We start from the raw sequence: 12675 nt of genomic DNA, 5'->3' as shown, positions 1-12675 counted from the left end.
AGAGAACCTGTATGTATGAGAGGGAGCCAAAGGGGCGCAAATTACATGAAATTGGAGAATTATTCATGCTGTTTAGTCGTGGACTACCTGGGGGAAAAAAAAACAATGAAGACGCTGTTTACATCCGGTACCGCACGGATGGCAGTCTCTTCAATCTGAGGCGCCTGCAAGCTCACACCAAGACACAAGAGAAACTTGTCCGTGAACTACTCTTTGCAGATGATGCCGCTATAGTTGCCCATTCAGAGCCAGCTCTTCAGCGCTTGACGTCCTGCTTTGCGGAAACTGCCAAAATGTTTGGCCTGGAAGTCAGCCTGAAGAAAACTGAGGTCCTCCATCAGCCAGCTCCCCACCATGACTACCAGCCCCCCCACATCTCCATCGGGCACACAAAACTCAAAACGGTCAACCAGTTTACCTATCTCGGCTGCACCATTTCATCAGATGCAAGGATCGACAATGAGATAGACAACAGACTCGCCAAGGCAAATAGCGCCTTTGGAAGACTACACAAAAGAGTCTGGAAAAACAACCAACTGAAAAACCTCACAAAGATAAGCGTATACAGAGCCGTTGTCATACCCACACTCCTGTTCGGCTCCGAATCATGGGTCCTCTACCGGCACCACCTACGGCTCCTAGAACGCTTCCACCAGCGTTGTCTCCGCTCCATCCTCAACATCCATTGGAGCGCTCACACCCCTAACGTCGAGGTACTCGAGATGGCAGAGGTCGACAGCATCGAGTCCACGCTGCTGAAGATCCAGCTGCGCTGGATGGGTCACGTCTCCAGAATGGAGAACCATCGCCTTCCCAAGATCGTATTATATGGCGAGCTCTCCACTGGCCACCGTGACAGAGGTGCACCAAAGAAAAGGTACAAGGACTGCCTAAAGAAATCTCTTGGTGCCTGCCACATTGACCACCGCCAGTGGGCTGATAACGCCTCAAACCGTGCATCTTGGCGCCTCACAGTTTGGCGGGCAGCAGCCTCCTTTGAAGAAGACCGCAGAGCCCACCTCACTGACAAAAGGCAAAGGAGGAAAAACCCAACACCCAACCCCAACCAACCAATTTTCCCTTGCAACCGCTGCAATCGTGTCTGCCTGTCCCGCATCGGACTGGTCAGCCACAAACGAGCCTGCAGCTGACGTGGACTTTTTACCCCCTCCATAAATCTTCGTCCGCGAAGCCAAGCCAAAGAAAAAAGACCTGGGGGAAGATGAGCTATTGCTCCTCTGGCTTGTGTTTGACCTCACCCTGACTGGAGGTGGCAGAGGACAGTCAGGCCATCATGGAAATGGGGAATGGAGTTCAAATTGTTGGCCACTAGATGCTTAAGATATCCATTGTTAACAGAGGACAGATGCTCAGCAGATTGGTCATCTTGTCTGTTGTACCTGCCACAGTTACAGGGGAGAATACAAGGGAGAGACTAGCAAACCAGGGTGCCATGGAGAGCGGTTCCATGGAAAGCAGAAAGCATGGTGGAATTACGCTGTAGCTGTCAGAAATGAAGAATGATGTGCGGATGTGGATGCTAGATGGGTGAAGGGACCAAGGGAACTACTTTTTCTTCCTGAGGGGGTGGAGGCAGGTTGAGAGTAGAAGAGCAGGAAATGGAGATGTAGATGACAGCTCTGTCAAACACAATGGAGGGGGAGCCACGTTTCCTGAAAATAGGAAGACATTTCAGATATTAAGAACAGATGCAGCAGAGATGGAGAAACCAACGAAGGGATGGCATTCTTGCAAGAGGCAGGGTGGGAAGAGGCATGGTCTTAGAAGCCAATAGGATTCAGCAGATTTACAGCAAATGTTACTGTATAGTTTGTCTCTTGATATGGAGACACAGAGATCCAGAAAGGGGAGAAATATTTCATTTGTAATTTTTTTAAATTTTGGCATCTTGAAGCATATTGGTAAGTCGTCTTGAGGATGCAAGAGGTGTTTTGGATGGCCTCATTGAAGATATAAAATAATGAAAACTAAAAAGGCTCCAGATATGGAAAACCTGTTCTGGTTCTGTTGAAGAAATGTATCACACTAACTACTTTGTACCAAGGTAGAGAAATGTATTAAGAGCAGCTGGTAAAAAGATTGAACATCCAAAATTTAGCATAAAAATGCAGGTGCCAATTTTTTTGGATAAGCAAAGAAATAAAACATAAAAATCTGTAGACACCGTGGATGAAATAAAAACATAATGGTGAAAAAACTCAGCAGGTCAGTGTCCTTTATATAGCAATGGTAAAAGTTATAGCACTTACCACAGGATCCCACTACCAGACACATCTTCCTCTCTCTGCCTTCCATAGGGACCACTCCCTCTGTGACTCCCTCATGCACTCATCCCTGCCACCAATCATGCCCTCCCCCCCCACCTTCCCCTATGGCTGCAGGAGGTGCCACACTTGCACTCATAACTCCTCCCTCACCACAGTTCAGGGTCCCAAACAGGCCTTTCAAGTGAAGCTACACTTCACTTGTGTATCTGCAGGAATGATTTACTACATCCTGTACTCCCTTTATGGCCTTCTCTCCATTGGAGAGACTGTGTACAGACTGGGAAATCGCTTTGCTGATCATCTTCACTCTGTCCAGGCCAGTGACAGAGACCTCCCATTAGCCAACTATTTCAGTTCTGTGTCATATTCCCACACTTGCATGTCTGTCCATGGCCTTATGAACTATCCCACCCAGACCACCCATATATTGGAGGAACAACACCTGATTTTCCATCTGGGCACTCTCCAGCCAGATGGCATTAACTTCGACTTTTCTGGTTTTTGCTAACCTGCTCTCCTCTCCACCCCTTCCTTCTCTTCCTTCCAGCTCTCCTCCCCCTTCATTCTCTAATCATCCAGCCATCTCTCCTCCCCTTACTTGCTGCTGTCCCCTCTTTCCCTTCTCCACCTATTACCTCCTGCCTTTGAGACCACACCTCCCCCCCCATCCTTTTATTCGGATGTCTGTCAACATTTTTTCATACCTTGATAACAACTCAAGCCCGAAACGTCAGTAATGTAATTTTGACCTGCTGAGTTTCTCCAGCATTCTGTTTTCACTTCCTGAATAGGAAATTGGTAAAGAAATGGCAAAACAGATTCACACGCTCCCAGAGACTTTTTCAATGGCAATAATTATGGTAATTCCCAAAAAGGATAAGGACCCACTAAAGCCATCTTCCTAAAGACCAACCTCACTTCTGAACATGGACTATAAAATAGCCAAGGTTCTGGCAAACAGATTGGCTCAGTATTTGCTAAAGCTAATAAATCCAGATCAGGAGGGGTTCATGCACAAAGACAATTGGCAGACAACATAAGTAGGCTACTTGACATAATATATCTAGCACAGTCAAGGGTGGATCCAAGTATAGCTGTGGCACTAGACGTGGAAAAAGCTTTTGATCGACTGAAGAGGGACTTTTTGGTTAAAGTGCTGGAAAAATTCGGGTTGGGACAATCATTCATAAATTGGGTCAAGGTGTTATATCATAAACCTAAGGCCAAGGTTGTTACCAACAGGCAAATATCTTCAGCTTTCCCACTGACCAGGTCTAATAGACAGGGTTGTCCGCTGCCCCGAGCTCTATTCATAATAGCTATCAAACCATTAGCTGAAGCCATTCGCTGGGATCCAGGCATCAAAGAATTTAGAGTGGGCCAGGAAGAACACAAAATTAACTTATTTGTTGATATATTTGACAGAACCAGTGGGTCATTGACCAGGTTACAGGCTGTACAGGAGGATTATGGTAAAAACACAGGATACAAAATCAATTATGATAAGAGAAAAATAATGCTGTTAACAAAAGGGGATTAGGAAGATTGTTTAGGAAGATTGAGGAGGACCTATACAGATGGACAAATCTGCCCAGAACACTGATGGACATGATTAACTGCATTAAAATGAACGTGATGCCAAGGCTGCAATATCTTTTTCGATCTTTACCCATGCCACTGCCCCAGAGTTTCTTTAAGACACTTAACAGATGTGTGAGACAGTTTCTTTGGAAGAATAAGGTAGTCAATCTCCATGGAGAAATTGACTTGGGATTACAGTCTGAAAGGAACAAAGCTCCCAGACTTAAAAAAATACTATTGGGCAGCCCAGTCGAGGTTTATTGCCTCACTCTTTGAGGATGACAGTATACCCTCCGGGACACAAATTGGTATACACACAGAAGGGGAGAGGGGAGAAGGTAGCAAGAGAAATTGTATATAAATGGGATACTAAATTGATAACCCAAAAAAATAGACAGCCCTATATTAAAGCACATCATTCAAACATGGTAAAATACAAACCAGATTATTGGGTTAAAAGTAGTGCTGTTCCCCAAATTACCCCAACCCAGAATAAATTAATTCCCATGACCATGGGTAATAAGATCCTGGACACCTGGCGCCAGAAAGGGATCAGGTGTATCGAGGACTGTTATGAGTTGAGGAAGCTCGTGTCATTTGACCAATTAAAACAAATTTGATTTATCAAATAAGACTTTCTTTTGCTATATTCAATTAAGATCTTTTTTTGAGGGGCTCCTGCTACCTTCTCCCCTCTCCCCTTCTGTGTTTAGGCCCATCTATGGCCCTGCCGTTGTGTAGTGAGATGGAGGCTCTAATTCGAAAGGGGATCACATGTAAATTCATCTCTGATATGCATCTCAGGTCTCCATAAATCAAGGTAAAGATGGAAGTCGGACTTAGGAACAACAATTCACGAACGATGCTGGTCCACCCTATGTCAGGACAGCCTGATGACAGTTATTAATGCCAGATATCGGGTGATGCTGTACAACCGCAAAAGTTACACAAGTCAAAATCAGAAATCTCAGAATTGTGTTTTAGATGTGTCAAGGACACATGAAGTTTGGTGCACTCAACCTGGCTCTGTGCCCAGGTGAGACCCTTTTGAGTAGAGTTTGGGGATATTTTGGAAAAAACTATAGGGGTGAAATATCCCTAGGACTTAGCGTTGTTCCTGTTGGGAGATATTATGGATGTGAGTCTGAGACTGTCCAAACACCAAATTCAATTTGTAAAAATTGCCTTGGTATTCGCCAGGAAGTGCATAACGGTTATCTGGAAATCTGACTCCCAACTAAGCACAGTAGAATGGAACACTGAGTTGTAGAAAATTAACTATAATTTAAGGGGGAGACACGACATCTTCATTAAGGTGTGGCAGCCATACTTGCGATACATTGAGGTGCAAGTGTGATTAACTTTCCCAATGCCTCTCTCAAAAGGAAACAGCGGACAAAAGGTCCACACAAGTCCTGAAATGTCAAGAATGAAATAATTTAGAGGCCTGGCCGGCTCCCCTCTCCTTTTTTAAAAAGTGTATTTGCATTGTTATCTTTAGTAATTGATATACATCTGTCTTCATCAATGCTGGGGTGGGAGAGGGAGGAAAGATGGGGGGGGGACAGAAGGGGGGGAAGGGGAAGGGAAAAAAAAGGACAATATAAATTGATTTGTAAAAAGGGAGGAGTGATCCTGTGATGCTTGTAAAGTTTGAGTCTGTAAAATTACAAATACACTTTAAAAAAAAGAAGTTGTAAAACAGAAGATAGAGCAGGGAAGAGAGGAGATACACAGACACAGAAGAGGGAGCAATGCAGAGGAAGGGCTGGACTCCTATTCCTGTCAGAACATACATTTTTTCATGGATTTTTCCAACATTTGAGTATTCTACAAACAGAAGCTTAAATTTAGTCCCTTCAATGTATTCTCTAAAGCTACGTGTAATTCAGGGCATCTTGATGTGCTTGATGCCATTTCATTAACATCTAAAAACACTCCTGTTCAACATCACAAGCTGCTGCTTGAATTAACACTCATGACTATGAAGTTCAGTCACATCTCATCTAAATTTACATGCTGCTATCACAATTTCTCTAAAAGGGCCCCTTTCTCATTGATTTTCAAGGAAGAGTAAATGTATAGTTTGGTTTATCTGGATGTTGCAAGGCAAAATAAAACCACACAGGGATTTAAAAACACCAGTTCAATACCACATAACAACATCTGGGCCTGCACACCCCAATGCTACAAGCAGTAAAACTAAAATTCCATTTCCCTTCTGCAACCTTAGGTGACCTGCAAACAAGTGGCAAAGAAATCAGTGCCTCTCACGTTACTAATAACTGTTGACATAGTGATCCTGAGCTGCTTCAGCTTCTGCAGAGTCCAACTTGAGTTTCATGTCATCATGGAGAAATGCCCAACCCCCAACCAGAGACCTACTCAAGCTTCAAATCGGCATGGGCTCAAAGAACAAAACTGCCTTCTATTTGTTGATGACAATATACAAAATATATAAATGGGAGCAGCCAAGTGGGCCAACCCAACTAACCAAGGGCTTGAATTCCTTTACCCCTCTTTCCTTCATCAGTCAGCACTCTCAAATTTCACACATTTGATATGGAAAATATTACCCTGAGAAAAGCAGAGGCTGCGACACCTAACAGGGGCAAAGTACACTGCTTTACTGAGCTAGATTTGATTGATTTGCTCCACACAGAATCCAGTTACAGAGGGATGTTGAGTCCCAGTGAGGACAGCTTCTCCACTAACCTCTGAGGAATGATCATATTAAACGCCAAGCTGAAGTCGATGAACATCAGCCTGGCGTATGAACCCTCCCCAGTCAACATCACCATTCATTTCTGCCATCAGTTAATATTGGCACCACGTGCCATATTCCTTTTACTGAAAGCTGAATGTTGGGCATTCTCCTAGTCTTGGTTCAGGCCACTTCCCTGAGTGTTTTCCCTTGGGGATCTGTCATCTTTCACCTTGGGGCACGTGCCTGAACAAGAGATGGCTTTTTTGCCTGATCAGAGTTGAGTGAAGAAGTGGAAAATGGTACTCAATCTGGAAAATTGTGGTGATTCACTTTATAAGATCAAACCTGAACAAGGTTAATTCAGAATCCTTAGCAGGGTGGGGGAACAGAGGAATCTTGGGATCAAAGTCAATAGCTCCCTCAAAGTTGCAATGTAAGATAATAAGGTGATCAAGAAGGTATATGGTGTGTTGGGGATTGAGACCAAGAGCTGAGAAATAATGTGGCAGCTTTACAAAACTCTGGTTAGATAGAATATTGTGCACAGTTCTGGTTGCCTCATTATAGGAAGAATAAGTGGTGGGTATAAGGCATTTAGAGACTCAGCGTAGCAGTCAGTGTTTTGCTATGACAATGCTAGTGACTCGGGTTCGAATCTGGAGCTGTCCAACCAGTTTGCACATTCTCCCCATATTTGCATGGGTTTTCCCTGGATGCTCCAATTTCCTTCCACCCTCCAAAACATACGGAGATTGTAGGTTAATTTGGATGTAATTGGGCGGCATAGGTTTCAATAGCCAGAATTGGTTTCCAACGTGCTGGAAATAAAATTTTAAAATTTAGTTTGGCACATGGATACAAGGAAAATGGGGAGTGGGGGTAGAAAAATGATTGTAAGTGAGGGAGAGGTTAGATGAAAATGGAGCAAATTCATTTAGGTCAGCACAACATTGTGGGACAAAAGGTCTGTACTGCACTTGTACGGTGCTATGTTCTAATGTAGACCTTATCATTCAGCATCTTGGTTCCAAGGGTAAGTGTGTTATTCTTTCAAGATTGGCAGCTCCTCCCTTCAAAAACTGACTGGTAAACAATGTTGGGGTGGGCGCAGCTCAGCAGCACCAGGTTATTTGCTCTTTTGTGGTGCCACTACTGAAAGCATCACCACTGTTTATTTTAGACTAAAAAAATCCACAGATATGCGAGTCAAACTTCACAAACTTGCTGCATTTAGAACCACCTCCTTCACCTTTTGTGCATTTGCTCTTCAGATCGTTAGTTTTTCCACCTACTGAACTCGATTTAAGGGCATCAATTTATGTGACTGCAGCTTAAAACAAGCCTTCATTGCAACATCTTTGCTATTTTACTAGTTAAACCAGCAACACTAATTGTTGCATTGCCTCACATTTCATTAGGCTAGAACAAGGTTAATTTATAATGATCCAAGAAATGAAAGTTCTGTTGAAGAGGGCTTTGAGTCTTCCAGTGCTAAGGTAGTGTCTTCAGCTGAATGTTTCAGGAGTCACTGTGGCACATCTGAGACTGAGAACTTTGTGAATAGAACATCCAGTGAGGTAGTCTCACCATCGTGCAAGCAAGCAAAGGGGGCACAGGCAGAGAGTGCAGGAGTCTTCAGAGTTGATCTTTTTAACTCTTTCATTACCGTTTTGATGATGGTTCCTCGGAAGACTGCAACCAGAATCAGGAACAATTTGCCATGTCTCACAGCACCACAGAAAGGAAAGAAGGAATACGAGAAAGCAATAATGATTGGAAATTCAATGACTTCTGCAGTTGCTTGGCAAGTCTTGCACAAGTTGTTCAAACCAAGGCCAGGAGAGTTCCCTACCAATGGTGGTGGACTGCCTCAGAGGTCAGCCACATCTACAGCTCCACACGCCAGATAATCTTGTTTCTTTAACTAGCTCAAGAATAGGCCATAATCTATTAAACTAAAGCTGATTCCAAGAAAAAACACAAGATTGCATGCTGTGTCGCTTTTTGACACCATATTCCCCTTGCCCCACATCCCTCGATGCATTGTGTTCAAAAATTTATCTAACATGATATCTACTGCTGGCTCTCAGAGGAATCCGATTCACCCATATCCAATGTTCTCACATGTCCATCTTCACAACTTTGGGACAAGCTTATCTACCAGCCTTGAGGAAGGAAACTCTATCAAATTTTTAAAAATATTTTATTTTACTTTTCACAGAATTACAAAGTCCAATAAACAAAGCCATTCATGTATATATGCATACCCAAAGTCTGAATTTGTCCCAAACACCCACCCCCATCCACCACAGCGAATACATTCCAAAAACTTATCTTGATCCCACTCATCAGACATAGAGCATACAACCCCTATTAAGACCTATAATGAAAAGAAATCACAATGGCAACACCGTTCAAAGAAAACACTAAAAAAAAAGAAACTCAAAAGAAAAAAGAAAACTAAGGGCCTGGAAAGAAAAGGCAAGTGAGTCATCCGTGCCGTCCTATTTCCATAATCACACCTCTGACGGTATGGGGATAATTTAACCTTATCCTTATTTTCAAAGGGTGGGGAGGGAATCAATCTATCTGAGAAACAATAAACTGCAAATAAGGTTGCCACACTCTAATGAATGTGTCACGTTTCCTCCATAGGTTTTCTCCAAGGGAATGCAACTCTGCATTTCCATATTCCATCGTGTGGTATTTAGCTGGGCGTTGGACTTTCATGAAACTGTTATACACTTTCTGTTACCACTAAAGCGATCTTCACAAACAAAATTTGGAATTTAGCCAGTCTAAACTGTACTTCTTCAATATCCCCCAAGAGGAACAGCTCTAGGTCCTGTGGAAAAACCATTCGTCATTTTTTTTAGAATATCCCTGAGTTCTTCCCAAAAAGGCTTCACCTTTCAACACAGCCAGGTAGTATGGACAGTTTCCACCTCCACACCACATTTAAAACACATTTATGAAATCTCTGACTTTGATCTGTGTAGTTTCTGAGATGTAAGGTACAACTGTTGCAGGAAGTTATACTGCACCAGCCTGTATCTATTGTTTACAGTCCCCGTCACACTGTCCAGACACAGGTCGTGCCACCAATCTTCATTAATTGTTGTACCCAAGTCCGACTCCCATCTCTCCATCGGCCTTTGTTAGCCCAGTTTCGGACCCTCACTTTAGAATATGTAATATATCAGAAATAAATTTACACACGTTCCCCTTTTGAATTAGAATCTCCATGTCATTACATTCAGGCAGGGTCATTGCTGGTCCAAATTTTTCCCTCAAAAAACATCTTATTTGCAGATAGAAGAAGAATGTTCTGTTGGACAAATTATACTGGTTTCTCAATTGCTCAAATGACAATAAGCTGCCCCCCTTCAAAACAATCCTTGATACACCTGACGCCCCTCTGGCACATAAATCTTGAAGAGTTCTGGCCTAAAATGTTTAAATTCAGACACAGCACGGTAACAGACCCTTTCATCCTACAAGCCCATGCCATTGAATTACACCCAATTGATCTACAACCCCCAGTACGTTTTGAAGGGTGGAAGTAAACCGGAGCCTCCAGGATAAACCCAAGCAGACATGGGGAGAATGTACAAACTCCTTACAGACAGCGTGGGATTTGAACCTGTCCCGATCCCTGGCGCTGTAACAGCGTTGTGCTAACCGCGCTGCCCACATTGACAACTCTTTTTCTCCAACTGATGCTGCTTGATCCATTGACTTCCTCCAGCAAATTACTTCTTCTCCCTATTCACAAGTTTAACATCTCTGAATGATAACATCATTCCTCATAATAATCCAAAATGCCTTAACCTATATTCTGAGATTGTGATACCTGGTGTTTAGATCTTGAGCCAATATGTCAATTCTTATTCTTTCCCCATAGATATTGATGGGCATGCTAAATGCTTCAAGTATTTTCTAATTTGTTTCAGGACATCAGCAGATCTGTGCTTTATTTTCACCTTGTTTGTCTCACTATTTTCAAGATACGCCAAGGAACAGTAGGTAAGGAATAAAGAATTGACCCATAGCTGCTGAAAGGGACCCTCATTGCCTTGGACACATGAACTCTTGCCCTCAATAACTGGGGTCTGGGGAGAAAATTTAATTGAATACAACTGCTCTACAAAGACAACTACAGAATATTGCTAATCAATGCATGGAAGGTAACATAGTGTTCCAAATAGATCTGATCTAGATCTGTTTTCTTGCTCCAGTCTGATTGTATTTGTTATATTAATGATTTTGCCATGTCTAACAGAAAGGATACCAACTATTCGGACAGCAGAGATGAGTTAAGATCTCCCTGGAATTGAAAGATGGCAAATTTTTCTCCAACTGCTCCACAGATGGGCAACTGTGACCAACTCCAGCTGCATCACAAGCTCCAGGAAACCTGCCCTTTGGCAAACAGATGATGCCACAATTTTCCATACCCTTCAACAATATCCATCCACCTCAATTTCCAACAATCTGTTTCAGATGTTCCAAGCCTGGAACAGTACCTAGAAGGAACGATTCACAAAAGCCAAAAGGAAAATGATCAGGCCCAATCCCTTACCATAACAGACAGTTATTCAAAATCCCATGCTCCAATTCTGATGCATTCCCCATTACGGCTACCATCTTCATCAAATTTTGCCCAGAGGTCGTTAAATAAATGGGACCCAACAGTATCTGATAGATGTTTTCGATGTAAAAAAGAAATGGGAACAACATTTCATGCAATCTGGACATGTGAGAAAGTAGAAAAATTTTTGGGAAGATCTAAACCAAATATTAAATAAAATTACAGAAAACAATATACCAAAAAATCCAGAGATCTTCCTCCTAAGTAACATAAAAAACAAAGAATTTGAACTTGATTTGGATGGTGCGCAAAAAAGATTTGTTAAGATAGCTCTAGCCGTAGCAAAAAAATGTATTATGTCAACCTGGAAATCGGAAGATAATTTGAAAATACAACAATGGTATATAGAAATGAATAAATGTATTCCATTAGAAAAAATAACATATAGTTTAAGAAATAATATTGAAATATTTGAACAAATATGGGAGCCTTACATGAAACACAATAGCGAAAACCTACCGGGGACATTCACTACCTAAATTAATGAAAGGAGAAGGAAATGAAAAGAATTGACTCAGTGGAATTTCTTGTTTATTTTTATTGAATGACAACATTGTTTGACTGGTTTAATGTATCCTAGATTTTGTATTTTAAATGGACGGGAGGGGAGAGGTAGGGAGGGTGGGATGGGAGGAGGGGGGGGGGGATAAAATGGCACTGTATATATTTGAAAAGGAAAAAGTATGTATCATGGTTAATGTGGTTTATGGTGTGAAAAATAAAAAATTTAAAAAAAAAAAATTTGCCCAGAGGTCCAAGTGTCTGCAAGGACTTTATGTACATGGGGTTCAAAGGTCCACACAGGTGGGGCAAACAACAGAATGATCTTCAATAACAGGTGTTGTGGCAGCCTCAGGAGATATTGTTCCTCAGAACACAAATACCAAGAGCTGCCAGTTACAGGGTTACACCAATCCCATGTTCGCAGGTAATCCAGAAGACTGGACAAAGAATACGAGTTTACCATCTCATCTCAACTCTAAAAGTAATCTGGATCTTTAAAAATAATCTTAGTAACATTGTCCACAAAAATGAGTGCTGGCTCATGCTGTTTGATTCCATGACTATAAAATTATTGGGTTATCATTGTAGCCCAAACATATCAACTTCGGACACAAATTGGAACAGGGTTAAGTCACTCCCAGCCTAGTTGGTCTTGCAAGATTCTCCTCTAAATAAAACCCTGACCTATGTCTTATACCTTTGTTGTGAATGTTTTGAATGTTGTGTGTAACTGTGGTTCTTTCTTCTTTGGCTTGGCTTCGCGGACGAAGATTTATGGAGGGGGTAAATGTCCACGTCAGCTGCAGGCTCGTTTGTGGCTGACAAGTCCGATGCGGGACAGGCAGACACGGTTGCAGCGGTTGCAGGGGAAAATTGGTTGGTTGGGGTTGGGTGTTGGGTTTTTTCTCCTTTGCCTTTTGTCAGTGAATGTGGTTAGTTAAGTG

General features: G+C 42.4%; 1 protein-coding gene across 17 annotated transcripts in view; it reads right to left on the bottom strand.

Annotated features, from left to right (window-relative positions):
• Positions 1–12675, bottom strand: part of xpo6 (exportin 6) — a 291971-nt gene that overhangs the window by 100922 nt on the left and 178374 nt on the right. The gene's annotated exons all lie outside the window — the stretch shown is intronic.

This window comes from Narcine bancroftii, chromosome 12 (assembly GCF_036971445.1).
Source record: "Narcine bancroftii isolate sNarBan1 chromosome 12, sNarBan1.hap1, whole genome shotgun sequence".
In the NCBI taxonomy this organism is placed as follows: domain Eukaryota; kingdom Metazoa; phylum Chordata; class Chondrichthyes; order Torpediniformes; family Narcinidae; genus Narcine; species Narcine bancroftii.
The sequence above is the reverse complement of the archived record's forward strand: the minus strand, read 5'-3'. Positions and strand labels throughout refer to the sequence as shown.